Genomic DNA, 27,399 nt, shown 5'->3' on the forward strand with positions numbered 1-27,399 from the left:
AGTTTGAGATCAGTTCTGCCACCCAACCTATAGTCCAACTGCATTAAATAGCTCAATAAAACACCGCTGTTCGTCACGGTATCTAAGAATAAAATCAGAAGTTGCACTTCGACCTAAGGCCTAGTTTGTTTCTGGGAGGAAGGATAGGTGAGTAAGATACCATTGGGTAGGTTTATATTGTGTCACATAGTTTTACGAAAAGATCTTCTATTCACCATTAGACTGTTTCCATCGCTGCACCGTTTTAAAGTGTTATTTCTAACATGTTAAATGTGTTGGAAACATAGTCAAGGATAATCCACGTGGTTTAAAGCCATCATTATTTAAAACAGCCAACATTGGACAGATTTTGAGTGTGCCTATTTTTGACAGACGAGTAATGGGGAGTGTCATAAACAGGGAAACTCCACAATGCCTTGCCATCTGAGGAGGGAGACCAGCTTCTGCATGTCTTTTCTCATCAAACACTTTGGGTTGCCACAGTGTCATCAAACAAAGCTAATCCCCCTCTTCGAGGGGCGCAACTAATAGTAAGTTAGATAATTTAAAAATCACAAAGCTTATCGAATTTAGTATTATTCCCTTTGTCAACTGTGCCCTCCAGTTCCTACGGTGCCCACCAGTCACAGAAGACCTCAAGCGTACCAGCATGTACCAACATGCTGCCTCTCCAGGACCACCCAGGTGTGGACAAGGCCATGGAAGATTGGGAGGCAGCCAGAGCAATCAGATTCTGGGTGTGAGATTTTAAGCTACCAGCTGTAAGCAAGATTTGATAATCACACAATTACTCCATGTAGCACCTCAGGACAAAACTTAAACATTTATTATTTCTAATTTGCTGCCCCTGTTGTAACTGATTCAAAAACAATGAAAAAGACTGCATTTATATAGTGCCTTTCATGACCACAGCATGCTCCAAAGTGCTTAACAGCCAATGAAGTACTTTTGAAGTGTATCACTGTTGTAATGTGGGAAACACAGCAGCCAATTTGAGCACAGCAAGCTCCCACAAATAGTAATGTGATAATGGCCAAATAATCTATTCTGGTGATGTTTATTAAGTAATAAATGTGGCCAGGACACTGGGAATAACTACTCTGCTCTTTCTTTGACATAGTGCCCTGGGATCTTTTATATCCATCTCATTTGAAAGACTGCATCTCTGACAGTGTCGCACTTCCTCAGTACTGCACTGGAGTATTAGCCTTGATTTTTGTGCTTAAATCTCGAAATGGGACTTGACCCCACAACCTTCTGACTCAACAGTAAGTGTGCTACCAACTGAGACACAGCTGACACTGTAAGGTTCCAAATGACTGATTTTCTTCAGTTCTTAATTGTGTCTTATGCACTTGCACTCCACAAATGGAAAGCTGAAACTGTTTCATACCAGTGCTAAACATGAAACACAAATCAAGTGTGAAAGCTTAAATTTCCTGAAGTGAAGCAGAGAATTGCTTCATTTCAGTGTTAGTCAGGCTCTGACACCAGTTTCTGGCTACATTTATAACTGCAATGTTGGTACAAAATTGAATCGCTTTAAATTGTTGTCTAAATGCATCCTTAGTCTCAGCTCCCGGTAACTGTGGGAATCTCTCACCTATCAGAAATCATAGCTTTTGAGGTTTCCCCATAGTTCACCATTCCTGTCTTAATGATTAAAAAATGTGATCTTCTTCTCAAGTATTTTTAATTGTTATGAATCCCACTAGCACAGTGTTTTGTGCATGCATTTGAATACGTGTGTATGAAACTCTGGCACCTTCTACTTCACATCAATGGAGTTGATGGGCCGAATGCCTTTTCCCAATCCATGTTAATTTACTTTCTTTTCATTCGTTCATGGGATGTGGGCATCGCTGGCTAGGCCAGCATTTATTGCCCATCCCTAATTGTCCTTGAGAAGGTGGTGGTGAGCTGCCTTCTTGAACCACTGCAGTCCTTGGGCTGTAGGTACACCCACAGTGCTGTTTGGAAGGGAGTTCCAGGATTTTGACCTAGCGACAGTGAGGGAATGGTGATATAATTCCAAGTCAGGATGGTGTGTGGCTTGGGGGAGAACTTGCAAATGGTGGTGTTCCCGTGCATCTACTGCCCTTGTCCTTCATAGGTGGTAGAGGTCACAGGTTTGGAAGGTGCTGTCGAAGGAGACTTGGTGAGATGCTGCAGTGCACCTTGTCGATGGTATACACTGCTGCCACTGTGCGTTGGTGGTGAAGGGAGTGAATGGTGAAGGTGGTGGATGGGCTGCTTTATCCTGGATGATGTTGAGCTTCTTGAGTGCTGTTGGAGCTGCACCCATCCAAGCAAGTGGAGAGTATACCATCATACTTGTGCCTTGTAGATGGTGGACAGGCACTGGGGAGTCAGGAGCTGAGTTACTTGCCGCAGAATTCCCAGCCTCTGAGCTGCTCCTGTAGCCACAGTATTTATGTGGCTGGTCCAGTTTAGTTTCAGGTCAATGGTAACCCCCAGGATGTTGATAGTGGGGGATTCAGTGATGGTAATGCCATGGAACATCAAGGGGAGATGGTTAAATTCTCTCTTATTTGAGATGGTCATTGCCTGGCACATTTTGTGGCATGAATGTTAATTACCACTTATCAGCCCAAGCCTGGATGTTGTCCAGGTCTTGTTGCATCTGGACACAGGCTGCTTCAGTATCTGAGGTGTCGTGAATGGTACTGAACATTGTGCAGTCATCAGCGAACATCCCCGCTTCTGACCTTATGATGGAGGAAAGGTCATTGATGAAGCAGTTGAAGATGGTTGGGCCTAGGACATTACCCTGTGGAACTTCTGCATTGATATCCTGGGACTGAGATGATTTTTAAGATGTCACATGAGTTATACTTTAAAAACAATATAGAAATATATAGAGATAAAACTGATAATGATGCAGTATGTGAAGGTAGTTGGTATGATTTGACAGATACTATGGAGTTTAGTTTTGATTCTTTCTGTGGTACATTCCGTGTCTAGTCCTATTATACATCACTTGTTTTGCAATTTCACAGCACATAATGGAAGTCTATTGGGCATTTGAAATGGCAGTTCTTTCAAAAGACATTTCCATGCAGTGCTAATGTTCGTCAGCTATGAAATTACTAAAATACTCGATATTTGTGAAGCACAGCAGTCTGTAATCTGTTATATATATATATATATATATATATATGTTATAATATGGAGAGGAGTTATGGGGAGGTAGTCACACCTCAGGTAAAAGAAGTAGGTAGATGGGTTACCGTCAGGGGAAGGAGAGGGAACCAGCAGGCAGTGCAGGGATCCCCTGTGGCCGTTTCCCTCAACAACAGGTATACCGTTTTGGATACTGTTGCGGGGGACGACTTACCAGGGGTAAGCAATGGGGTACAGATATCTGGCACAGAGTCTGTCCCTGTTGCTCAGAAGGGAAGGGGGAAGAGGAGCAGAACATTAGTCATTGGGGACTCCATAGTTAGGGGAACAGATAGGAGGTTCTGTGGGAACGAGAGAGACTCACGGTTGGTATGTTGCCTCCCAGGTGCCAGGGTTCGTGATGTCTCGGATCGTGTTTTTGGGATCCTTAATGGGGAGGGGGAGCAGCCCCAAGTCGTGGTCCACATAGGCACCAACGACATAGGTAGGAAGAGAGATGGGGATTTAAGACAGAAATTTAGGGAGCTAGGGTGGAAGCCTAGAGCGAGAACAAACAGAGTTGTTATCTCTGGGTTGTTGCCCGTGGCACGTGATAGCGAAGCGAGGAATAGGGAGAGAGAGGAGTTGAACACGTGGCTGCAGGGATGGTGCAGGAGGGAGGGTTTTGGTTTCCTGGATAATTGGGGCTCTTTCTGGGGTAGGTGGGACCTCTACAAACAGGATGGTCTTCACCTGAACCAGAGGGGTACCAATATCCTGGGGGGGAGGTTTGCTAGTGCTCTTCGGGGGGGTTTAAACTAATTCAGCAGGGGAATGGGAACCTAAATTGTAGTGCCAGTGTACAGGATGTTGAGAGTAGTGAGGTCAGGGATATGGTTACAAGGACGCAAGAGGGCACTGGCAAGCAAGAACCTGGTTTAAAGTGTGTCTATTTCAACGCCAGGAGCATCCGGAATAAGGTGGGTGAGCTTGCAGCATGGGTTGGTACCTGGGATCTCGATGTAGTGGCCATTTCAGAGACATGGGTAGAGCAGGGGCAGGAATGGATGTTGCAGATTCCGGGATTTAGATGTTTCAGTAAGAACAGAGAAGATGGTAAAAGAGGGGGGGGTGTGGCATTGTTAATCAAGGAGAGTATTACAGCGACAGAAAGGACGTTTGAGGACTCGGCTACTGAGGTAGTATGGGCTGAGGTTAGAAACAGGAGAGGTGAGGTTACCCTGTTGGGAGTCTTTTATAGACCTCCGAATAGTTCCAGAGATGTAGAGGAAAGGATAGCGAAGATGATTCTCGACAGGGGTGAGAGTAACAGGGTAGTTGTTATGGGGGACTTTAACTTTCCAAATATCGACTGGAAATACTATAGTTCGAGTACTTTAGATGGGTCAGTTTTTGTCCAGTGTGTGCAGGAGGGTTTTCTGACACAGTATGTAGACAGGCCAACCAGGGGCGATGCCACATTGGATTTGGTACTGGGAAATGAACCCGGCCAGGTGTTAGATTTAGATGTAGGTGAGCACTTTGGTGATAGTGATCACAATTCGGTTAGGGTTACCTTAGCGATGGGCAGGGACAGGTATATACCGCAGGGCAAGAATTATAACTGGGGGAAAGGAAATTATGATGCGATTAGGCAAGATTTAGGATGCGTAGGATGGGGAAGGAAACTGCAGGGGATGGGAACAATCGAAATGTGGAGCTTATTCAAGGAGCAGCTACTGCGTGTCCTTGATAAGTATGTACCTGTGAGGCAGGGAGGAAGTTGTCGTGCGAGGGAGCCGTGGTTTACTAAAGAAGTTGAAGCGAAGCGCTTGTCAAGAGGAAGAAGAAGGCTTATGTTAGGATGAGACGTGAAGGCTCAGTTAGGGCGCTTGAGAGCTACAAGCTAGCCAGGAAGGATCTAAAGGGAGAGCTAAGAAGAGCAAGGAGAGGACACGAGAAGTCATTGGTGGATCGGATCAGGGAAAACCCTAAGGCTTTCTATAGGTATATCAGGAATAAAAGAATGACTAGAGTTAGATTAGGGCCAATCAAGGATAGTAGTGGGAAGTTGTGTGTGGAATCAGAGGAGATAGGGGAAGTGTTAAATGAATATTTTGCGTCAGTATTTACAGTAGAGAAAGAAAATGTTGTTGAGAATACTGAGATTCAGGCTACGAGGCTAGATGGGATTGAGGTTCACAAGGAGGAGGTGTTAGCAATTTTGGAAAGTGTGAAAATAGATAAGTCCCCTGGGCCAGATGGGATTTATCCTAGGATTCTCTGGGAAGCTAGGGAGGAGATTGCAGAGCCTTTGTCCTTGATCTTTATGTCGTCATTGTCGACAGGAATAGTGCCGGAAGACTGGAGGATTGCAAATGTTGTCCCCTTGTTCAAGAAGGGGAGTAGAGACAGCCCTGGTAATTATAGACCTGTGAGCCTTACTTCGGTTGTGGGTAAAATGTTGGAAAAGGTTATAAGAGACAGGATTTATAATCATCTTGAAAAGAATAAGTACATTAGAGATAGTCAGCACGGTTTTGTGACGGGTAGGTCGTGCCTCACAAACCTTATTGAGTTTTTCGAGAAGGTGACCAAACAGGTGGATGAGGGTAAAGCAGTGGATGTGGTGTATATGGATTTCAGTAAGGCGTTTGATAAGGTTCCCCACGGTAGGCTATTGCAGAAAATACGCAAGTATGGGGTTGAAAGTGATTTAGAGCTTTGGATCAGAAATTGGCTAGCTGAAAGAAGACAGAGGGTGGTGGTTGATGGCAAATGTTCATCCTGGAGTTTAGTTACTAGTGGTGTACCGCAAGGATCTGTTTTGGGGCCACTGCTGTTTGTCATTTTTATAAATGACCTGGAAGAGGGTGTAGAAGGGTGGGTTAGTAAATTTGCAGATGACACTAAAGTCGGTGGAGTTGTGGATAGTGCCGAAGGATGTTGTCGGGTACAGAGAGACATAGATAGGCTGCAGAGCTGGGCTGAGAGATGGCAAATGGAGTTTAATGCGGAAAAGTGTGAGGTGATTCACTTTGGAAGGAGTAACAGGAATGCAGAGTACTGGGCTAATGGGAGGATTCTTGGTACTGTAGATGAACAGAGAGATCTTGGTGTCCAGGTGCATAAATCCCTGAAGGTTGCTAACCAGGTTAATAGGGCTGTTAAGAAGGCATATGGTGTGTTAGCTTTTATTAGTAGGGGGGTCGAGTTTCGGAGCCACGAGGTCATGCTGCAGCTGTACAAATCTCTGGTGAGACCGCACCTGGAGTATTGCGTGCAGTTCTGGTCACCGCATTATAGGAAGGATGTGGAAGCTATGGAAAGGGTGCAGAGGAGATTTACTAGGATGTTGCCTGGTATGGAGGGAAGGTCTTACGAGGAAAGGCTGAGGGACTTGAGGTTGTTTTCGTTGGAGAGAAGGAGGAGGAGAGGTGACTTAATAGAGACATATAAGATAATCAGAGGGTTAGATAGGGTGGATAGTGAGCGTCTTTTTCCTCGGATGGTGATGGCAAACACGAGGGGACATAGCTTCAAGTTGAGGGGTGATAGATATCGGACAGATGTGAGAGGTAGTTTCTTTACTCAGAGAGTAGTAAGGGCGTGGAACGCCCTGCCTGCAGCAGTAGTAGATTCGCCAACTTTAAGGGCATTTAAGTGGACATTGGATAGACACATGGATGAAAATGGAATAGTGTAGGTCAGATGGTTTCACAGGTCGGCGCAACATCGAGGGCCGAAGGACCTGTACTGCGCTGTAGTGTTCTAAATTCTAAATTCTAAAAACGTGCACATTACAAAGTAATCTGTCAAGGGGCTGATCACAAACCTGGAGAGCAAAGTTTGTGTAGTCTATATTGTGACAAAAATGAATTAATTTTGTATTAGTCTTAGAATGTTGTTGGTTTCTTTAATTCCGTCAAGGTATGTAAGAAAAAAACAACTTCAATCACAACAAAGATGCTTTGGTTTAGTTTGGTTACAATAGTTGCAGTAACTAATCATTTTATTTTATCCAAATGTCTCAGGGAGGGACCAAGCCATTTTCTTCAAAGATGAACATATTGCAAGATTGGTGCAAATTATTGGTTTAACAGTCACTTAAAGTTGTTTGATCCTGGTACTCTTCTGGAAAATATTACTCAGCCTGACTGGATCAAATCAAGACATCTGCCTTTGGAGAATGGTATCAGGCCAGATAGCTTCTGTAGATGAGGATAAAATAAAAAGAACTGGCACATAAAAATACCTCGTTTAGCACAGCAGTTACAACTTTCAGCTATTTTCTAGTTAGTCAAAGAGTTAAATTTAATATCTATGATAACACTTTAGTGTGTACTCATTCTTTTTCTGTTTGATAAATTTGTTTGAAGTTTAAAGCTCATATTACAATCTGTTAGGCACCAAATATTTGAGGAGAGATTTTTTGAAGAAATCCCTTCCCCAGAACACCAGTTGACCCACACCGTCTACCCACCTTCTAATGTCTTCTAACAGTTGGAAGGTGGGGGACATCTGGAACCCTCTTCCACCAAAAGCTGTTGATGCTAGGTCAATTGAAAAGTTCAAAGCAGGGATTGATTGATTTTTGTGATACAAGGGTATTAAGGGATATGGAGACAAGGTATGTAAATGGAGTTCCGATACAGATCAGTGATGATCTAATCAAATGATGGATCTTGCTCGAGGGGCTGAATGGCATACTCCTACTCCTATATGCCTTCCTATGTATCTAACACTACGACCTCGCTTGTCTTCCTCCTACATAACTACGAATATGAAGATGAAGAGCAAACCAAGCAAATGAAAACTGTTTACTTTATATCATGAACATTATCTATTTTACAACTTTTTCTCCTCTTCATCCATGTGCAATCACTTTCTGCCTGGCAATGAGGGCCATTGACCTATTATAGACCTCGTACAAAGTTTTCGCCCTGTTGAAAGAGTGTGGGAGCTGTGAGTGTTATATCCTGGTGTTGGCTGGGGTAGCACTTGTTTGGGACCAATAAAGGCACTGGGTCAGAAGCTGGCAGGGGAGCAGGTGTGCTGTCATCCAGAGAAAGGACAGCATGAGCCTCCACCACAGAGCCAATGCCACTGTCATGGGGCTGCATTTCTGCATTGCCTGTGCTTTATGTGAGAATAGAGCAAATGAGTGTTTTTTTTTTAGAATTAGAATTAGAATATTACAGCGCAGTACAGGCCCTTCGGCCCTCGATGTTGCGCCGATCATCTGACCTACACTATTCCATTTACATCCATATGTCTATCCAATGACCACTTAAATGCCCTTAAAGTTGGCGAGTCTACTACTGTTGCAGGCAGGGCGTTCCACGCCCCTACTACTCTCTGCGTAAAGAAACTACCTCTGACATCTGTCCTATATCTTTCACCCCTCAACTTAAAGCTATGTCCCCTCGTGTTTGCCATCCTCATCCGAGGAAAAAGACTCTCACTATCCACCCTATCTAACCCTCTGATTATCTTGTATGTCTCTATTAAGTCACCTCTCCTCCTCCTTCTCTCTAACGAAAACAACCCCAAGTCCCTCAGCCTTTCCTCGTAAGACCTTCCTTCCATACCAGGCAACATCCTAGTAAATCTCCTCTGCACCCTTTCCAAAGCTTCGACATCCTTCCTATAATGCGGTGACCAGAACTGCACGCAATACTCCAGGTGCGGCCTCACCAGAGTTTTGTACAGCTGCATCATGACCCCGTGGCTCTGAAACTCGATCCCCCTACTAATAAAGGCTAACACACCATATGCCTTCTTAACAGCCCTATTAACCTGGGTAGCAACTTTCAGGGATTTATGTACCTGGATACCAAGATCTCTCTGCTCATCTACACTACCAAGAATCTTCCCATTAGCCCAGTACTCTGCATTGCTGTTACTCCTTCCAAAGTGAATCACCTCACACTTCTCCGCATTAAACTCCATTTGCCATCTCTCAGCCCAGCTCTGCAGCCTATCTATGTCCCTCTGTACCCTACAACACCCTTCGACACTATCCACAACTCCACCGACCTTCGTGTCATCCGCAAATTTACTAACCCACCCTTCTACACCCTCATCCAGGTCGTTTATAAAAATGACAAACAGCAGTGGCCCCAAAACAGAACCTTGCGGTACACCACTAGTAACTAAACTCCAGGATGAACATTTGCCATCAACCACCACCCTCTGTCTTCTTTCAGCTAGCCAATTTCTGATCCAAAGCTCTAAATCACCTTCAACCCCATACTTCCGTATTTTCTGCAATAGCCTACCGTGGGGAACCTTATCAAACGCCTTACTGAAATCCATATACACCACATCCACGGCTTTACCCTCATCCACCTGTTTGGTCACCTTCTCGAAAAACTCAATAAGGTTTGTGAGGCACGACCTACCTTTCACAAAACCGTGCTGACTATCGCAAATCAACTTATTCTTTTCAAGATGATTATAAATCCTGTCTCTTATAACCTTTTCCAACATTTTACCCACAACCGAAGTAAGGCTCACAGGTCTATAATTACCAGGGCTGTCTCTACTCCCCTTCTTGAACAAGGGGACAACATTTGCTATCCTCCAGTCCTCCGGCACTACTCCTGTCGACAATGACGACTTGAAGATCAACAACAACGGCTCTGCAATCTCCTCCCTGGCTTCCCAGAGAATCCTAGGATAAATCCCATCTGGCCCAGGGGACTTATCTATTTTCACTCTTTCCAAAATTGCTAACACCTCCTCCTTGTGAATCTCAATCCCATCTAGCCTAGTAGGCTGTATCTCAGTAATCTCCTCGGCAACATTTTCTTTCTCTACTGTAAATACTGACGAAAAATATTCATTTAACGCTTCCCCTATCTCCTCTGATTCCGCACACAACTTCCCACTACTATCCTTGATTGGCCCTGTTCTAACTCTTATCATTCGTTTATTCCTGATATACCTATAGAAAGCCTTAGGGTTTTCTTTGATCCTATCCGCCAATGACTTCTCGTGTCCTCTCCTTGCTCTTCTTAGCCCTCCCTTTAGATCCTTCCTGGCTAGCTTGTAACTCTCAAGCGCCCTAACTGAGCCTTCACGTCTCATCCTAACATAAGCCGCCCTCTTCCTCTTGACAAGCGCTTCAACTTCTTGAGTAAACCACGGCTCCCTTGCTCGACAACTTCCTCCCTGCCTGACAGGTACATACTTATCAAGGACACGCATTAGGTGCTCCTTGAATAAGCTCCACATTTCGTTTGTGCCCATCCCCTGCAGTTTCCTTCCCCATCCTACACATCCTAAATCTTGCCTAATCGCGTCATAATTTCCTTTCCCCCAGCTATAATTCTTGCCCTGCGGTATATACCTGTCCCTGCCCATCGCTAAGGTAAACCTAACCGAATTGTGATCACTATCGCCAAAGTGCTCACCTACATCTAAATCGAACACCTGGCCGGGTTCATTACCCAGTACCAAATCCAATGTGGCATCGCCCCTGGTTGGCCTGTCCACATACTGTGTCAGAAAACCCTCCTGCACACACTGGACAAAAACAGACCCATCTAAAGTACTCGAACTATAGTATTTCCAGTCAATATTTGGAAAGTTAAAGTCCCCCATAACCACTACCCTGTTACTCTCGCTCCTGTCGAGAATCATCTTCGCTATCCTTTCCTCTACATCTCTGGAACTATTCGGAGGTCTATAGAAAACTCCCAACAGGGTGACCTCTCCTCTCCTGTTTCTAACCTCGGCCCATACTACCTCAGTAGACGAGTCCTCAAACGTCCTTTCTGCCGCTGTAATACTTTCCTTGATTAACAATGCCACACCCCCCCCTCTTTTACCCTCTTCTCTGTTCTTTCTGAAACATCTAAATCCCGGAACCTGCAACATCCATTCCTGCCCCTGCTCTACCCATGTCTCATGTTGTGATGCTCTATCTATGCTCTCCTTGGATTGACAGATGGGGAGATGCTGGATCCCAGAGCCACGATGGCAGCCATCTAAGCACCTAGTGAAGCTGTCAGAGTTGTGACAAGATGCTCGTTTGTTGTGGGCCCCACTGCAGTACTCATAGAGTGAATTACTCATTCCATGATTGACTAGATAGTGTCCATGTGGTGCTGTGTAATCACACACAAGCTCGAGCTGGATTCCTCTGTGCTCTGTGCCATTGCACGCAAGATCTCTGGCAGGTTGCCTATTGTAGTTCGAAGGTGCTGGTGTATAGGGATCATTATATTGAAGTGATTTGTGACTTTAACCCCTTATAGGGGCTAAACCAAATCAAGAGTACATCCCTATGTATCTCCTTTAATTAAGTTCAAACCAGACAAACTCTTATAGACACTTATTTGGGGTCCAAAGAATTGAACAAGCTTTCCCTCAAAGGATGAAAACTAAGAGAGAATATCTTTCAGATAGCCTATTTTTAATAATTATGGCTAAGTCATAAATATCCCAGATATTATAAGGGTCTGTGTGAGCCGCATGGAAGATGGCAGGATCCCCAAAGACACATTGTACAGCGAGCTCGCCACTGGTATCAGACCCACCGGCCGTCCATGTCTCCGTTATAAAGACGTCTGCAAACGCGACATGAAATCGTGTGACATTGATCACAAGTCGTGGGAGTCAGTTGCCAGCATTCGCCAGAGCTGGCGGGCAGCCATAAAGACAGGGCTAAATTGTGGCGAGTCGAAGAGACTTAGTAGTTGGCAGGAAAAAAGACAGAGGCGCAAGGGGAGAGCCAACTGTGCAACAGCCCCAACAAACAAATTTCTCTGCAGCACCTGTGGAAGAGCCTGTCACTCCAGAATTGGCCTTTATAGCCACTCCAGGCGCTGCTTCACAAACCACTGACCACCTCCAGGCGCGCATCCATTGTCTCTCGAGATAAGGAGGCCCAAAAGAAAAAGAAAAGAAAGGAATAAGGGTCTGGGAATCTCTCTTCAATACATATCTCTCCACTTAAAGAGACATAGAGAGGGGTTCTTGTCGTTGTATACAGAATACTACATGAGATGATTTATTAACTTTTATGTAGTTATTAAAGAATTTAATATGCAATACACTTCTAAGTGGATAAATATATCACAATATCAGATATTATTAAGTGATGTAACACTTGCGGCTGCCTGCAATGAATTTGGCCTAACCATCAGCCTCAAGAAAACGAACATCATGGGGCAGGAGGTCAGAAATGCTCCATCCATCAATATTGGCAACCACACTCTGGAAGTGGTTCAAGAGCTCACCTACCTAGGCTCAACTATCACCAGTAACCTGTCTCTAGATGCAGAAATCAACAAGCGCATGGGTAAGGCTTCCACTGCTATGTCCAGACTGGCCAAGAGAGTGTGGGAAAATGGCGCACTGACATGGAACACAAAAGTCTGAGTGTATCAAGCCTGTGTCCTCAGTACCTTTCTCTATGGCAGCGAGGCCTGGACAACATATGTCATCCAAGAGCGACGTCTCAATTCATTCCATCTTCGCTGCCTCCGGAGAATACTTGGCATCAGGTGGCAGGACCATATCTCCAACACAGAAGTCCTCGAGGCGGCCAACATCCCCAGCTTCTCCACACTACTGAGTCAGCGGCGCTTGAGATGGCTTGGCCATGTGAGCTGCATGGAAGATGGCAGGATTCCCAAAGACACATTGTACAGCGAGCTCGCCACTGGTATCAGACCCACCGGCCATCCATGTCTCCGCTTTAAAGACGTCTGCAAACGTGACATGAAGTCCTGTGACATTGATCACAAGTCGTGGGAGTCAGTTGCCAGCGTTCGCCAGAGCTGGCGGGCAGTCAAGGCGGGACTAAAGTGTGGCGAGTCGAAGAGACTTAGCAGTTGGCAGGAAAAAAGACAAAAGCGCAAGGGGAGAGCCAACTGTGTAACAGCCCCGACAAACAAATTTTTCTGCAGCACCTGTGGAAGAGCCTGTCACTCTAGAATTGGCCTTTACAGCCACTCCAGGCGCTGCTCCACACACCACTGACCACCTCCAGGCGCTTACCCATTGTCTCTCAAGATAAGGAGGCCAAAGAGAAGAGAACACAGAATCTTATTTCTAAAATAGAATCCAAATGTTTAACCCTGCTAATGTTACAGCAAAATATCTTAAAATATCCAGCAAAATTTCAAAATCTTGAAAGCAAGATAAACACACACAAAAAGGTAACACCTATATGCTAAGAGGTCAGATGATACCTTAGAAACAGTATAAACATGAGAGGTTCCGAAGCAAAAAATAGAAGTGTTGAAAAGTAAACTTTTACCTTAAATCCCCCAAGTAAACAATGTTTGAGGAATTCAACACTTCTATTTTTTGCTTCGGAACCTCTCATGTTTATACTGTTTCTAAGGTATCATCTGACCTCTTAGCATATAGGTGTTACCTTTTTGTGTGTGTTTATCTTGCTTTCAAGATCCATATTGTAGTATCATTAATAACTCTCCACTTCATGTTTTACTGGAAATCCCCTGTCTGGTCAAAATGTTTGTAATTGAAATTGAGATTGTTACACCCGACTGCTCCTGTCAAAGCCCCAATTAAAATATACGATTCGGAATTGTGGTAGGACAAATGCACTGTTAATTCAATCCCGTTGTTCCACAGATCAGCTAACATATCATTTTAAAGCTTTCCAAATTAAAGAAAAACCCACCAAATTGTATCATCTTTTTATTTTATTCATTCATGGGATGTGGGCGTCGCTGGCCAGGCCAGCATTTATTGCCCATCCCTAATTGCCCTTGCGAAGGTGGTGGTGAGTTGCCTTCTTGAGCCATGCAGTCCAACCTCTGCAGTCCTTGTGGGGTAGGTACACCCACAGTGCTAGCTAAGTTTGCTAGGTCATTTTAGAGGGCATTAGTGAACCAGATGGATTTTTACAACAATCAACAATGGTTTCATGGCCATCATTAGACTAGATTTTTAATTCCAGATTTATTAATTGATATCAAATTCCACCTTCTGCTGTGGTGGGATTTGAACCCATGTCTCCAGAGCAATACCCTGTATCTCTGGGTTACTAGTCCAGTGACAATACCACTATGCCACTGCCTCCCCTATTAACTCCTGAATGAGGCTAACCAAACCAGGTGTCTTTAAATCAACAAATTAACTCTTTAATTATAAGAAATAAATTCTTAAACACTATGAAGATATAAACAACATTTAAAATAGAAAAAAATAGAGTCCTTGTAAATTAAAAGTCCAATGTTGTTTGACGTCCTCACAGGATGTTGCTCCAAGTCCTCGCAGCTGTCCGATGGGGAAAAAGTTCTTCCACGTAGAACAGTCCGTAGGCTAACTTCAGCAGCAGGTGATGCTTCTTTTTTCGGCGATGAATTTCAACAATTAACAACTTGCAAACACTTTCAATAGAATCAATCTGACTTTAGAGTTTTTGAGGGATAAAAGATTGTCACAGTCTAACTTCCCTATCTTCAATTTAAATTACCAGTGATCTCTGTTTTAGAATTTTGAGAGATAATAATTAAACAGACTAAAATCCTATTACTTCAGTTTAAATGGTAGAGAGCTCTTTTTCAGCTGTGCTCATCACAGCTGTCTGTGTCTTTTGTCTGTGTTCAAACTGTCTTACAATTCAGTTTGAACTGGCAGTTTGTAACAATTGTATTGCATCAGGTTCACTCCCAGTGGCTATCTCCATGGTAACGAGAATGCACCCTTTGAATCGCAGTCTCCAAATGGCTGTTTCTAAGGCAACGAAAATGCACCTTCCTATAACCCCTAAGGCTTGCTGGCTCTTAAAGCAATTACTGATCCTTTGCAAGCTTTAAAGGCAAACGGCATATTTCGAAAAAAAAGTACAGGATCATGACAAGATACAGTCATCTTTTTAATCAATTTGTTTCCTCAGATCACGGATGCTTCGCATAGTTTTAATCTGAACTTTGTGATAGAATTAAAAGATTTATTTTGCAGAATTTAGATGATCCATGTAAAACTGCGACTATGAATGTTGTCAATGTAGTCTTTTCTATTATTGCACTGTTTGATATAATGGGTAATGACACTTTATTGAATGTTTATATTTTATGCATTATTTAAACAAGCTATTTTAGTTGTTCGCCTTTATATGGGTCAAGAGGGGCGGTATGATGGAATTGTAGGTATAATAAGGCTTAATTAGGTAATCTTTAGATATAGTTAATATATTATACCTTTTAGAATTAAAGATTGAATAAATGGACAGTTTCCAAGACTCACTGACATTCCCCTTTAAGAGCGGGAAATCTGATCAGGATCACATGGCAATAGCTTGACACTAATGAAAGGAAAGCTCTGCAGGTTCTGTAATAGTCACACGATTCTCCCCACCAGGTTTTTCACTCTACGCTCCAATAGGCAATAAGAATGAAAATGTACTCTGAAGACAACAGTAAACATTGTCAGCTGCATGGATCAAGGATTGACTTAAATATTGAAATTTCTGTAAAGCTTTTTCTTCAGGCTGATATTGGGTTAGTCACGGTGGGTGGGGCAAGACTGGTAAATTGGTTGGGTGCCCTCTTTATAATTACACAGGGTGCCAGTGTTAGTCCCGCTGTTCATTGGCAGCTTGCCTAATCGGAGCTTTCAGTTTATGCCATTCCTGCAACTATTTAAAAGTAGCCTGCACCTCTTAAAGGTGAGGTACACTTAGGCTTAAGTAGTAGTGTGTGTCAGCTCCAGAAGTATCACCCCACAGACCTGGCTCTAATGTAGGATGTTTTTTAATAACCTGAGCAGGGTTAATAAGATAACTCCTAACTCCAATTTCATATCACTCTGTGCTTAAATCCTGTAATATCAGAAGTTCTTGCACTCACCACTCTTCCCTCGTCCAGCATTCGCCTCTATTCACTGAATCACTCTTTACTCTACCTCTGTCTACGCCTAATGCCACGCTCTGCTCCTTCTACTCTGTTGACTATTACTGCCCATCGCACCACAGCCACCCTTTGCACACCAGAACTACCATTCAACCTGGGATGTGCACATCACAGAACTTCCAACTCGGCTACCAGTAACATTCGCCCTTCACTCTTCCAGGCAAAGCTAGCAAACAGTAATAGGGAGGGAGCAAGGATGGAAGAAGGCAAAACATCCCATTCAGATCCTCTCCTCACTCAAAGAGCAAGTCATGGACATCGTGGGGATGGGTCTCACCAGGGATGACTCTGCTCAGCCATCACACTAATCCTTGTTCCTCTCTTCACTTTGAGGTCAACAAAATATAGAGCATCCAGAGGGTGAGGAGCTGACATGAAGATGGCACTTGATCTTCCTTTGCAACACCAGCTCAAAGTCAATCACTGCACAAATGTTAGAGGTTAGGTGAGAGAAGTTTCCATTGGCAGACTCACAGAGCACTAGTGCGCAGTGGGATAGAATGGTCCAGGAAGTATCTAGCCAAAGGGAGAGCTTGCATCCTAGTCTGACTGCAGAGGTGAGAGATGAAGATCACAAGGGTGTGGCCTACATTGAAAGTCTAATTCAAAGAAGGAGTAAGGAGCCTACTCACTCCTTGCAAACTAAGAGACTAAGTGGGTTGAAGTGCAAGGGATTTAGTTGTCCAGACTCTCAAATCATGAAAAGTAGCAATGCAGGTCAACAAAGCCATAAAACGTACACGCAAAGGACTGGAGTTCATTTCTAGTGGAGTAGAATTCAAAAGTGGAGAAGTTATGTTAAACTTATACAGGAACAAAGGATGGGTGTTCTGGTTGTCGGAGGCCAATCACTTCAGCCCCAGGATATCGCTGCAGGAGTTCCTCAGCGAAGTATCCTAGGCCCAACCACCTTTGGCTGCTTCATCAATGACCTTTCCTCCAACATAAGGTCAGAAATGGGGATAGTTACTGATGATTACATAGTGTTCAGTTCCATTGGCAACTCCTCGGATAATGAAGCAGTCCATACCGGGACATAGCAAGACCTGGTCAACACTCAGGCTTGTGCTCATAAACGTCAAGTAAAAGTTGCATTACACATGTGCTACACAATGACTATCTCCAACATGAGAGAATCTAACCATCTGTCCTTGATATTCAACGGCATTAATATTGCTGAGTGTCCCACCATCAACATTTTGGGGTTACCATTGACCAGAAACTGAACTGAACCAGCCATATAAATACTGCAGCTACAAGAGCAGGTCAGAGGCTGGATATTCTGTGGCAAATAACTCACCTCCTGATTCCCCAAAGCCTGTCCACAATCTAAAAGGCACAGGTCAGGAGTGTGTGACAGAAACCACACCTGCCAAAATGAGACATATTAATTTCGTCATATGGAAAATTATTTTTGAACTGTTTCTGGTCTTGAAATAACTCGTTTAAAAAGATCCCAACAGTGGCTGAAAACAGGGCTGCTGCACATTTGCATGAAGAAGACAATGGGAGTACTCCCTGATTCGATTAGCCAGATGGATTTTATCCATAGTGATGATCAAGAGACATTGAATGTTATTGAGTCAGCACCCCACCCCACCTGCACCCCTCCCCCCCCCCCCCCCCGCCCACAAAAAGTGTCTGGTGAGCCAGAAGGAATCCACAAATCTTGCAGGTGAGGCTGCCACATGACTAACCTGCTGTCAGACCTGGGGAATTGAATTGTGCTCACTGAATGGTTTTGGAAAGACACTGCAAGTGAACTTCAAGAAGAGAGCGCCTCTCTCTCTGCCTCTCACGCAAAGTTCCAGGGACCCTTGGAAGTAACTTAAGCCTCAAGAGAGAAGAGCAGCGAAACAAGTTTGAAAGTGTGCATTGGGCCCCAACGTGAACTGCAAGACTTAACTTCAATCAGAGACTTTACATCCAATCCAAAACCAGTAACTGAATTCCAGCCATTATTTCAAACCTTTCCCCTTCTTTCTCCTCCTCTGTCTCTATTAGCATATGTGTTTATCGCATATGCATGCTAGCGTGGTCATGTCATGTTCTTTTAGTAGTTTTAACTGAATTAGAGTTTTAAGGTTAATAAACTTGCACCTTTCTTGTTTAAAGCTGAGAAAACCAGTCTGGTTGATTTCTTTGCAATCACAATTAGAGAGCAGTGAGCAAGGATTCACTGAGGGGAATCCGAAAACACAGTGTTTTAAAAATTAAACCCTGTTACGGCCAAACCAGTAAAAGGCTGAGAGCGGAACCTTATACCTCTTTCTCACCTGGTTGTAACAAGTGTGATGGAATACTGTCCAGTTGCCTGGATGGGTTTAGCTCTAACACCACCCAGGACAAAGCTGCCTGCTTGACTGGCACCCCATCCACCATCTTAAACATTCACTCCCTCACCACTGGTACACAGTGGTAGCGGTATGTATTATCTGCAGGATGCACTACAGCAACTCACCAAGGCTTCTTCAACAGCACCTTCCGAAACCATGTCTTCCACCACCTACAAGGTCAAGGGCAGCAGGCGCATGGGAACACCAGCAGCTGCAAGTTGCCCTCCAAGACACACATCATCCTGACTTGGAACTATATTGCTGTTTCCTCATTGTCGCTGGATCAATATCCTGAAACTCTTCCTAACAGCACTGTGCGGATACCATCACCTCATGGACTGCAGTGATTCAGAAAGGCAGCTCACCACCACCTTCTCAAGGGTCATTAGGGTTGGGCAATTAGTTCTGGCCTTTGCAGAAATGCCAACATCTTAAATACTAATTTACAAAAACCTTGGTTAGTCCACACTTATAAGTACTAGATACTGTTCTGGTCTCCATATTTCAAACACAATAGAGAAGAACGGAGTGAACATTCAAAAAAGATTTACAAGGATGAGACTACAACCAAGAAGTACAACAATCAGGAAATACTGAACAGCATGGGTTCTTTCCTCTAGAACAGAGAAAACTGAGAAGCGTACTGTGAGAGATCTTTAAAATACTGAAGGGTTTGTTAGGGTACACACAGAGAACATGTTTCAACTTGTTGGGGAGACTAAAACTGCAGGTCCATATGTCCAATAGGCAATTCAGGAGAAATTTCTTTAGTTAGCCAGTGGTGAGAATGTGGAACTTGTTATCACATGAAGTTGTTGAGGTGAATAGCAAAGATGCATTTAAGGGGAAGTTAGTTACGTACAGTTTTTTTGAGGAAGTGACGAAGATGATTGATGAAGGAAAGGCAATGGATGTTGTCTATATGGACTTCAGTAAAGCCTTTGACAAGGTCCCTCATGGTAGACTGGTACAAAAGGTGGTCACACGGGATCAGATGTGAGCTGGCAAGATAGATACAGAACTGGCTCGGTCATAGAAGACAGAGGACAGTAGTGGAAGGGTGCTTTTCTGAATGGAGGGCTGTGACTAGTGGTGTTCCGCAGGGATCGGTGCTGGGACCTTTGCTGTTTGTAGTATATATAAATGATTTGGAGGAAAATATAGCTGGTCTGATTAGTAAGTCTGCAGATGACATAAATGTTGGTGGAGTTGTGGATAGTGATGCGGATTGTCAGAGGATACAGCAGGATATAGATCGGTTGGAGACTTGGGCGGAGAAATGGCAGATGGAGTTTAATCCGGACAAATGTGAGGTATTGCATTTTGGAAGATAGAATACAGGTGGGAAGTATACAGTAAATGGCAGAACCCTTAGGATTATTGACAGGCAGAGAGATCTAGGCGTACAGGTCCACAGGTCACTGAAAGTGGCAACGCAGGTGGATAAGGTAGTCAAGAAGGCATATGGCATGCTTGCCTTCATCAGTCGGAGCATTGAATATAAAAATTGGCAAGTCATGCTGCAGCTGTACAGAACTTTAGTTAGATCACACTTAGAATATTGCGTGCAAGTCTGGTCGCCACACCACCAGAAGGACGTTGAGGCTTTGGAGAGGGTACAGAAGAGGTTTACCAGGATGTTGTCTGGTCTGGAGGGCATTGGCGATGAGGAGAGGTTGGATAAACTCAGATTGTTTTCACTGGAACGACAGAGGTGGAGGGGCAACCTGATAGACGTTCATAAAGTTATGAGTGGCATGGACAGAGTGGATAGTCAGAAGCTTTTTCCCAGGGTGGAAGAGTCAGTTAATAGGGGACCTAGGTTTAAGGTGCGAGGGGCAAAGTTTAGAGGGGATGTGCGAGGCACGTTCTTTACACAGAGGGTGATGAGTGTCTGGAACTTCAAGAACTGGGGATTTCCAGTAAAACATTAAGTGAAGAGCAAAATATTCAGTCTGCATGACACCCGCTCAAGAGGGGCCTGCCATAGTTAATGTAATCACTAGGGCAGAATGGGCAGCTGATCAGGATGAGGAACTGATTTAGTTATTAGACCTGACGAAAGAGAATCCAAAAGAATATCCATCTATTCGGAGACCCCGACTGATATTGTACCAGTTAAGTTACCCAGGGGTGTCCAGGAGGTACCCCCGAGTCACAAACGAGAACAGCTGTTATTGGACCACTAACCCCATCAATGGGGGATGAACATGTTCTCGTTTGTGTTGATGGCTGCACTTCTTTCTGCTGGCTGGCCCCCACAAAACCTGTTTCGGAAACCGTACTTGTCAATGCTATAACTGAAATAATTACTGTAGCTTGTGCACCCAAAATCCTACACTCTGATCAAGGCAGAGCCTTTATTTCCAAAGTTTTCAAAGACTATTGTGTGCAAATGAGTATTGGGTTAGAGCACAGCACAGCACGTCATCCGAAGGCAACGGGACTGGTGGAAGGTAAAAACCAGGAAGTAAAAAAGCTATTGACTAATTTGTTGAGAATCAGAAGGAATAAGTGGGCCGCCATCATTATGGAAGTACAGTTATCACTAAGTAATGTGCCCGTCTGTGCATCAGGGACAGAGTTCCCTGGAACACCATATTATTTACTGTATGGTTTTGAAATCCATACACCACTTACGGTTCTTTTATTGCCTCTATGCTTTCTGATTCCTTGACCCGACAAAAACAATTAGATTTGAAACAAGGAATAACAGATCAAATTCATGAAATTGATCAGAGGATCAGAGAGAAGAATAGACAAAAACAGGTAACTAACAAAGCTTGGCAACCTGTAACCAGGGAGTGAGTTCAGGAGAGAAAGTTTGAACAGAAACCTGGTTTGAGACCTAAGTGGAAGAAACCTGTTCAAATACACTCTGCTATTAATGAAAGAACAGTCAAAATATTCACTAACCAGCAGAATGGCAAGCAATCTTTTAAAATTGTCTCTGGAGACAACCTGAAGAGGTGTCCTGAAGGGTACAGGAATGGAGGAACATTCAAGGTGCAGTCGTACACTATCTTTCAGGACCCAGCCTGGAGGATGGCATCGGGAACGGCGCTAATCAAACTGCAACCAACTGCATCAATAACTGTTCCTCCCCCACGCAGGACCTCGCAGTGCCTCAAAGGTTGGTTTCACAGGGAACCACACTCGGCACAACAAGTGATAGTCAAGTTACAGTGACAGAAGAAGAAAACACTGTGGGAAAGGAATAAAGCACTGCAGGCTGTCAGTGATGGGACTTGCTCTCACATAAAGCAAGGATTAAGGTACTGGAAGATTCTTTGTTACAAGTCTTCTGGCTTCAGACAGTGCACGTGACATGCCAGAGAAGTCTTACTGCTTGAACACCTCACACTATGCGATTTCTTGCGGAGAAGCAGAAATAAAACATTTTACTGCATTTGCCCTGAGTGACATTTGGAGGGGAGGTAATGCAAGTGATGTTATTTTTCATCAGAACATTGGAAGAGTGTGATAGTACTAAGGAAAACATGGCGGATTGGCTTTTCTTTGTATTGCTAAGTTAGTTTCTGATGGAATGTACACTGGTTACACCTGTGTTTACTTTACTTCTTGTTCCTGTAAGTCTGTTCCATTTATTGTTTTATTATCTATAATTGTGTTTTATGGTAGTGTTGAGAGTGAACTTTGCATTAGTTTCGTGTATCTTGACATAAAACTTATTTATTTTACCTAGCCAGCCTTGCAATACATGATTAATGTAGTTTAGACTGTTCTAGTGGATTGACCGATTTAAAGAAAGGTGATAATTGAAAGAGGAGACAGTTGGTCACATAAGAGGGAGTCGGGGTCGTTTTGGACAGAGGAGACAAGTCGAGACAAGTCACATAGACAAGGGTATAAAAGTTGGACTCTCGGGATGATTGCGAGCGAGAACCCCAGGGATCAACATTTTGAACAAAGAACTCTGAGTCAGGGACTCAGTGATAGATTGATTAAATGGTCAGTCTTCAAGACTCACTGACATTCCCCGTAAAGAAGGTAGAGTTAAAAATGTTAAGGTCCCTGTTGGAATAGAATTTCTGTCGCTAGGGAATTGAAAGATAGACTCACACATTGAAATATCCTGTGTGACATCTGTAAAAGGTAGCAATAAACTTAATTAGTTTGTGGGGTTGTTGATGCAGACAGATCAGTTCTAAAGGTTGCCTTAAGGTACCATAAAAAAGGCAATTGTAGTTAATAAAACAATAAATGGAATGGACTAACAGGAACAAGAGTTCAAATAAACGCCATTACAAACATTTTGATCAGATAATTGCGGACAACTTCAAGAACTGGGGATTTCCAGTAAAACATTAAGTGGAGAGCAAAATATTCAGTCTGCATGACACCCGCTCGAGAGGCGCCTGCCATAGTTAATGTAATCACTAGGGCAGAACGGGCAGCTGATCAGGATGAGGAACTGATTTAGTTATTAGACCTGACGAAAGAGAATCCAAAAGAATATCCATCTATTCGGAGACCCCCGACTGATATTGCACCGGTTAAGTTACCCAGGGGTGTCCAGGAGGTAGCCCCGAGTCACAAACGAGAACAACTTGTAAAAGAAGCTCATCAGGGTATAGATCAGTCACATAGTGGTGCCCGAACAAATTCGGCAAATTGACTCCTTTATATTGATGACCAGGCATGCTTAAAGCCTGTAAAACATATGTGGCAAATTGTGAGCCATGTAATTTGATCAACAAATCATCACTTATTAAACCACCACCGTTGGCTCCTGTGAAGCCTAATGAATCAATGGAAAAAATTTTTGTTGCTTTTATTGGACCATTAACCCCATCAATGGGGATGAACATGTTCCTGTTTGTGTTGATGGCTGCACTTCTTTCTGTTGGCGGTCCCCACAAAACCTGTTTCGGAAACTGTACTTGTCAATGCTATAACTGACATAATTACTGTAGCTTGTGCACCCAAAATCCTACACTCTGATCAAGGCAGAGCCTTTATTTCGAAAGTTTTCAAAGACTATTGTCTTTGAGTATTGGGTTAGAGCACAGCACACCACGTCATCCGAAGGCAGCGGGACCATTGGACCATAAAAACCAGGAAATAAAAAAGCTCTTGACTAAATTGTTGAGGATCAGAAGGAATAAGTGGGCCGCCATCATTCTGGAAGTATAGTTATCACTAAATAATGTGCCCATCTGTGCATCAGGGACAGGGTTCCCTAGAACACCGTATTATTTACTGTATGGTGTTGTGTTGTGCCTAACACGCACTTACTCTTATAGAATCCACGGAATCCGATTGGTGAAAGGTACATCAACATTTTACTCACACACTAAATCATCAAGTACAAGCTCTCAATACTTGTACAGTTTCAAAACTCATCAAAGTACAAGCTCTCACTGCTTGTACAGTATACTACCCGTCAAGACCTGAGGTGATCAGTCTCGACTTGTGGCTGCTCCTCTGTTCTCTGGGCCCCTAGCTCAAGGTATCTTCTCAAGTGCTCTTCCCCGGGGTTCTCGTGCCTTCCCTAGTTTCTGTCAGGGGGTAAATCTTGTTTCGAAGACCTTACTTACTCATAAGGGTCTGGTATAATGACATAATGATAATTGCTTATTTTGGCTCAGTGAGAACCTGTTCAAAACTTCACAGTTTCCCATTGTCTATTATGAGTTTAATCATGTCTGGTGTCCATGACTACTCCTAATTTCTGGGATCTTCCTCAATACCTTTTCTATAATCATATCTACAGCTCCTTGGCCATCTGTGTGCTGTGGCCTCTTTTACCCATCCTCCCTTCACCACACTGTTCATTGTTGTGTTACCGGCCTCTTTGTTTTAATTAAGTTCTTATGTGTTTTTGCTATATGTGCTTTTACTGTATGTGTTTTTACTGAGTCCACAGTTCCCCCTTTGATCCTGCAGGGCTCTGCCCAAGGGATCACACTTTCATGTCTCTTAGGTAGTACACTTGTGCAATTACAATTTCATTTTCAAAGCAAAACATAAGCAGTGTAATGTTAAGAAAGCACAATTTAAACCTTACTATTACATAATCAATTGTGCAAACATAATACAATTTCATTCTTAGAGCACATTGATCATTCATTAACTCATTTTAAGTATATACAAATAGGTTATACGATTACCCTTGTGTGGCATAACTAATTGTCTGTCTTTTATAGAGCAGTTTGAATGCTGATTGCCTTTAAGGTAGCTGTCCAACCTGTGTTTATACGTCCTCTCACATTGCTTCATTAATTTCTTAAGTTTCCGAATTAAGTATGTCACATATAACACCATGATACCCGAAACCACTATCAGGACTTGGGAGATAATTCTAAACCAGGGGTGTATCTGCACGTTTGACCTCCAGTTCCATAAGTCCTCCCACTGGGTAGAATCATTTATCTCGTCAATCTCATCTTGTAGCATCTTCGACTGTTCCAGATTGTAGTACACAACAGCAATGGCTTCTAGCTACTGTCTCTCTTTACCCAAGCGCGTGGGCAATGGCTGAATAGTATATTCATATTCCCGGAGGTAATTTGTCAAGTCCTCCTTAATACTTTGTGTCACAGTTAAAGTTTCTGTCTTTCGTTTACATCCGTCTACCAACTCCATCTTCCCTACTCTGGTTGGTATTTGTGGGCTGAAACAAAACGTACTGTTGCTCAACGGACAAGTACTGGTACTCCTTCGCCGTAGTGGTTAAACATGTCTCCCCTTTCCCATATAGGCGACATGGGTTAGCCCTGATAATCCTTTCCTTGTCTCCATGGTGCAGCTTGCAGTGGCATTAAATCCACATTTTGATTCTGCTGTTTTATATATAGGATGAGGACATATGACCACCTGGTTTTCCAGACTACACTCAGACAATGTTGTTCCAACTTTCTCTTTTCCAATTTCCACAACATAGGGTAAAATATCATAGTATTTTATGTAATCTTTTCCCTTTATCACCCCTATATTTTCTACTTCATATAATTGCATCCCTAACTTATCTCTCGGAATTACAGGTATTCCCAATACTACTCTAATACTCATAGATCTTGTACTTACACACTCTTGACCTTTCCATACCTTAACAAGTGTTCTGAGTTGTCACCTGGTAATTTTATCATTTGTCTGACTAGTTAAGTCCTCCAACTTATTGATCCAAACTGGTACCTGTCCCACATCAATTTGCCTCAAATTTTCCTTTGTTTGTTCTAACATTCATGAACCATATGTACTACAAACACTTTCATTATTTGAAATGTCATGGACCTCCTTTACCTTTTCTATTATATCATTAATAGTATGAGCATGACCTTCCAGCAATCTCACCAGTCCTGTCACTGTTTTCATCAGATCCTGTCCTACTTTAGCTACACCACTCTGTGCCTTTTGTTCCTTTTCCAAAATATCCTTTACTATCTGGCTGAGAGTTTAGTTTAGAGATACAGCACTGAAACAGGCCCTTTGGCCCACCGAGTCTGTGCCGACCATCAACCACCCATTTATATTAATCCTACACTAATTCCATATCCCTACCACATCCCCACCTGTCCCTATATTTCCCTGTCACCTACCTATACTAGTGGCAATTTATAATGGTCAATTAACCTATCAACCTGCAAGTCATTGGCATGTGGGAGGAAACCGGAGCATCCGGAGGAAAACCACGCAGACACAGGGAGAACTTGCAAACTCCACACAGGCAGTACCCGGAATTGAACCCGGGTCGCTGGAGCTGTGAGGCTGCGGTGCTAACCACTGTGCCATTAACCTTCTGGTCCACGCTTTCCAAATCTATAGTATTGACAATTGAAGTTCTCGTATTAAAGACCATAGCTGCATCGTTCATTAAACTACGTTTATGCCTCTTTCCCTTTATTATTCCCTCATCACCAAATTTTTGTCTCAGCAATTGTTGCAGTAGTAATACCTTGTACAACTCTCAGGTCTTCTCAGGGCACCAGTCAGGTAGCTGGATATCTGAGATATTCAATATTATCAGTACCAACTCATGCTGTATATTATCATATACAATTTTATTAGTTTTTATTATCACAAGTCCATTTTCTGGTCCTGCAGTCAAGGCAGGGCAAGGTAGACCAGTCACTTGTGGCTGCTGGGTCGTAACCCTACTCGCTAGTAATTTGGATGTGGGGTTAACCGTGGTGGTTGGAGCTTGTAGCCCATTTATGCTCACGACGTGGAGTAAGAACTGTCCATTTTTATTTTTCCCAACACATTGGAGCCAATAGACCCTATCACTGTGTGGCTTCACACACAGTGATTAGTTCTTACAGTGTTTATCATCACACTGCCATACAGGGAACTCGGGGGTGGGGGGGGGGGTGCCTGGTGGGTTCCTTTTGGGCATTCGACACATACCCACTGTCCGATAGTAACGTTTACAAGAAAGACCCACCACAATTTGTCCCTGAGTCTGGGACTTCCATTCTCCTGTACATGTAATCCACACCCTGTCTGCCTAATCCCGTCCTCCACTGCAGAGGAACGATCAACAAAATATTTTGATTGCTGGTTTGATTGCTGGCTCCTTCCCTTGTACACCCCGCAATGATTTTGACACAAAAGGTCCCTGGAGGGCCTTTGCTTTCAAAACCTGACACTCATGGGGTCGCCCTGGTAGATTAAATTGTCTGCCAGGCACATAGTAGTTCTTATTTAAGAGATCATATAAAGGGACTGGCTTTAAGATGAATCCATCAGTAAGGTTCCTGCGATACCCAACAAGGCCCAAAAATGATCTTAGAGCCTTACTATCTTGTGGTAGGGGGAGTTTGAGGATTGTCTGTCCTCACATCTGCTCTAGCTCATGCTTTCCCTGTGTTATTACTATTCCCAAATAGGAAACCTTTTCCTTCATTATCTGTGCCTTTTTCGGCTTAACTTTCACTCTGACCTTCTGCAGGAAGGTGGAATATCGATGGACTATTATGAAATCCCTGGGAGAGAAACGTCCAGATGTACTGTTGTCCCCGGAACATAAACGCAAATTTATATTGACACTCTTGTGCCAGCGGTATGGACCAGAACCC

General features: G+C 43.5%; 1 protein-coding gene across 1 annotated transcript in view; it reads right to left on the reverse strand.

The window, feature by feature from the left end:
- Positions 1-14,328: 14,328 nt before the first annotated feature.
- Positions 14,329-27,399, reverse strand: part of LOC137352316 (ras and EF-hand domain-containing protein-like) — a 75,565-nt gene continuing 62,494 nt past the window's right edge. Inside the window, exon 4 of the mRNA XM_068017602.1 lies at positions 14,329-14,455. The gene's annotated coding sequence lies outside the window, so the exon portion shown is untranslated. The remainder of the gene's footprint in view (positions 14,456-27,399) is intronic.

Source organism: Heterodontus francisci, chromosome 38 (genome assembly GCF_036365525.1).
Source record: "Heterodontus francisci isolate sHetFra1 chromosome 38, sHetFra1.hap1, whole genome shotgun sequence".
Lineage (NCBI taxonomy): Eukaryota > Metazoa > Chordata > Chondrichthyes > Heterodontiformes > Heterodontidae > Heterodontus > Heterodontus francisci.